The sequence below is a fragment of the Arachis ipaensis genome, chromosome B1 (assembly GCF_059453495.1).
Source record: "Arachis ipaensis isolate K30076 ecotype BB chromosome B1, ASM5945349v1, whole genome shotgun sequence".
NCBI classification, from domain to species: Eukaryota; Viridiplantae; Streptophyta; class Magnoliopsida; order Fabales; family Fabaceae; genus Arachis; species Arachis ipaensis.
The window spans coordinates 141,570,415-141,574,218 of record NC_142436.1 but is presented as its reverse complement, the minus strand read 5'-3'; positions in this window follow the sequence as shown (position 1 = coordinate 141,574,218).

Here is a 3,804-nt window from a genome sequence, read left to right as displayed (position 1 = left end):
TCGATGCTGTTGGGTTTGTCGACCAGCAGATCGGTCCTTATGGTGCCCTCCCTATGGATGATGTGTCACTCCTTCAACTCGAAGTAGTGTCAAGATGGCACATATGGGGGCGGCCTTATATCAGACTGCTCAAGATCTTCCTCTTCATGCTACGAAGGCCTTTATGGAGGAGGCCAAATTAGAGTTCGATCGGATGAAAGGTTTGAAGGAGGAGCTCGAGGTGAAGGTGTCCAAGCTTGAGAAAGAGTTGGAGGGTGAGAAGGCTAGTTCTATTGCCTTGGCGGCTTCTGTAAAGTTGGCTGAAGACACGGCTTTGAGGCACAAGGATAGCTATGTTACGGCCTACAGGGAGGTGATGCGTCTTAGGGAGGAGTTGGAGTCTGCCCGGGTTGATTATGCCGAGCTCCAGGGTTACCTTGTAGGCAACGTAACTGCTGCTTATGAGAACCTGAAGGAGCAGGTTCAGGTTCTTGCACATGAGGCCGACCTTACTCTCTTCAGTCTGGATAATGTTGTGAAGGATGGCAAGATTGTCCTTGATGATCCCGATGACGATGATGTCGAACCCCTTCCTGTGCCGGTCGCCAAAGTCATTGTTGTGCCGAGTTCTTCAGCTCCTCCTGCTGGGATTAGTCATCCCGTACCAGAGCCTGATTGTCAGATATTAAATCGGGATGACGGGACGGTGGATGCAGTGCCTCTTCAGACTCGCCCTCCTTCACCCCGTGTCGATGCTGCCGCAAAGCCTTCTGATGTTAACTGAATTTTCTAACTGCTGGTGTAGATTGCCTGGCTTGTGGGATTTTTTAAACTTTTTATTTTGTAAGTGATGTTGCTGACTGTTGACACTTTTCAGTTGCTTGTTTAGCAACTTCCTTTTGGAAAACAAAAATAGCTTCCCAAGTTCTTGGGGCTGATTTGGGTAGCCTCTTTGAACTTGTTTCTATTATAACTTCATGCTTTTAATATCATGTCGGTCTTTATCTTTCTTGGTTTTTTGGAAGTGTTGGAGCCTCGTTTGTTCGACCTCTTTGGATTGCCTCTGTTTTTCATACTTGTGGCTTGGTTCCTTTGAGGTTGTGAATGTCGGCCTCCTGAAGTTGTTTCTAGTAATTTGTGTTGTTTGGACCTCGTTCGGGTCTTTATCCGAATTTACTTGGTATAACGCTAAAGCTTTCGGAAGCCCGATCTCGCCATGTCGGTTTTGTCCAAGTTGTTGTTAGTAATCCTCTTTTTTGGACCTTGCTTAGGTCTCTTTCAGGGATTACCTTACGTTTTGGGCCGACTTCTTCATGTTGAGCCCTTCTAAGTTATTTTGTAATCCACTTTCTTGGACCTTGTTCAGGTCTCTTTCAGGGATTACTTTTATAACTTTTATGTTTTGGGCCGACTTTGCCATGTCGGGCCCTTCTAAGTTATTTTTGTAATCCTTTTTCTTGGACCTTGTTCAGGTCTCTTTCAGGGATTACTTTTATAACTTTTATGTTTCGGGCCGACTTGGCCATGTCGGGCCCTTCTAAGTTATTTTTGTAATCCACTTTCTTGGACCTTGTTTAGGTCTCTTTCAGGGATTACTTTTATAACTTTTATGTTTTGGGCCGACTTCGCTATGTCGGGCCCTTCTAAGTTATTTTTGTAATCCTCTTTCTTGGACCTTGTTCAGGTCTCTTTCAGGGATTACTTTTATAACTTTTATGTTTTGGGCCGACTTCGCCATGTCGGGCCCTTCTAAGTTATTTTTGTAATCCTCTTTCTTGGACCTTGTTCAGGTCTCTTTTAGGGATTACTTTTATAACTTTTATGTTTTGGGCCAACTTCGTCATGTCGAGCCCTTCTAAGTTAAAGTAATCCTCTTTAATAGGGTTGGCTAGACCTCTTTCCAGGGTTTACTTATAACTTTGGTTGACTTGGTCCGACTTCTTAACGTCGGCTAGTCTTTAAGTTATTATTTAACAATCCATTAGGACCTCGTCAGGTCCTTTCTCCGGATCACTTTCGATAACTTCTTGCATTATTCTATTTTCATCTTTGCCAATTTGTAGAAGGTGAGTTCAATCTTTGTTTGGTCGACCTTTAGATGAATTGTGTTTTCATCTCTGTTGGTCTTTATCGTGATCGTGCAGTGAATTTGTTTTTCACTTTCTGCCGATCTGTTGCTATATAATCGGACGATGAATGTTTCAGATTAATGCGTCTTGAGAATTTGTAGAATATCTAAAACATATTTTACTCAAAAGAAAGTGCAAATATATACATGCGGGAGTTTTTCATCCCTTTAAGTCGGATAGTTTGTAGGTCTTAACTTGGTACCTCATTAAAAAACCTTTTCAGGAAAAAGAGTGTACCTTATACCAAGATCCTTTATCATCCCTAACTATAGTACCTTCTTAGGTTGTAGGCGTGCCACGATCTAGGAAGCTCTCGTCCATCGAGTTCGGACAGTCTGTAGTAGCCCTTCCCAAGTACTTCTACGACTCGGTAGGGTCCTTTCCAGTTTGCTGCCAGCTTTCTTTCTCCAGGTCGAGTTGTTCCGATATCATTTCAGATTAGGGTGAGGTCATTTTCCGTGAAACCTCGTGGCACTACCTTTTGATTATATCTTGAAGCCATTCGATGCTTTAGTGCTTCTTCCCTGATCCGAGCTCTTTCCTGGACTTCCGGAAGTAGGTCGAGTTCTTCCCCTTGCAGTTGGGAGTTGGCTTCTTCATTGTAGTGGACTACTCTAGGCGACCCTTCTTCAATATCTACTGGGATCATTACCTCCACTCCGTACACTAATCGGAAGGGTGATTCCTTTGTGGTGGAATGTGGTGTTGTTCGATATGCCCATAAGACTTGTGGGAGTTCTTCAGCCCAAGCTCCCTTTGCGTCCTGTAATCTCTGTTTTAACCCGGCCAATATGACTTTGTTGGCAGCTTCGGCTTGTCCATTGGCTTGGGGATGTTCGACGAAAGTAAACAGGTACTTTATGTTCAAGTCGGCTACTAATTTTCTGAAGCCTGCATCTGTGAATTGGGTGCCACTGTCTGTGGTGATGGAGTATGGAACCCCGAACCTTGTGACAATATTTCTGTATAGGAATTTTCGACTTCTTTGAGCAGTGGCGTTAGCTAGAGGTTCTGCCTCGATTCACTTTGTGAAATAGTCTATCCCTACTATGAGGAATTTAACTTGTCCCGATCCCTGAGGAAAGGGTCTGAGAAGGTCGAGTCCCCATTTTGCAAATGGCCAAGGTGAGGTTACACTGATGAGCTCTTCTGGTGGGGCGATGTGAAAGTTGGCATGTTTTTCATACGGTGGACATGTCTTTACAAACTATGTGGCCTCTTTTTGTAGAGTTGGCCAATAAAATCCTGCCTGAAGTACTTTTTTGGTGAGTGCTTGTGTTCCGAGATGATTGCCACAGATGCCGCTGTGTACTTCTTCTAGAACTTCCTTTGTGTTGGAAGTCGGTACACATTTTAACAATGGGAATGAAATTCCTCTTTTGTAAAGAGTATTGTTTATGATGGTGTAGTATTGTGCCTCCCGCTTTAACCTCTTTGCCTCCCTCTTATCTGTAGGGAGTATTTATGTTTTAAGGTAGTTAATTATAGGAGTCATCCATCCTTGATCTAGACTTGTTATGGCTAGGACTTTTTCCTCTTCTGAGATTGACGGGTTCTGTAGTGTTTCCTGGATGAGGCTTCTATTTTTGCCCCCTGATTTGGTGCTGGCTAATTTTGAGAGTGCATCAGCCCAGGCATTTTGTTCGCGGGGTATGTGGCGGATCTTATACTCCCCGAGTTGTCCGAGCTGTTCCCT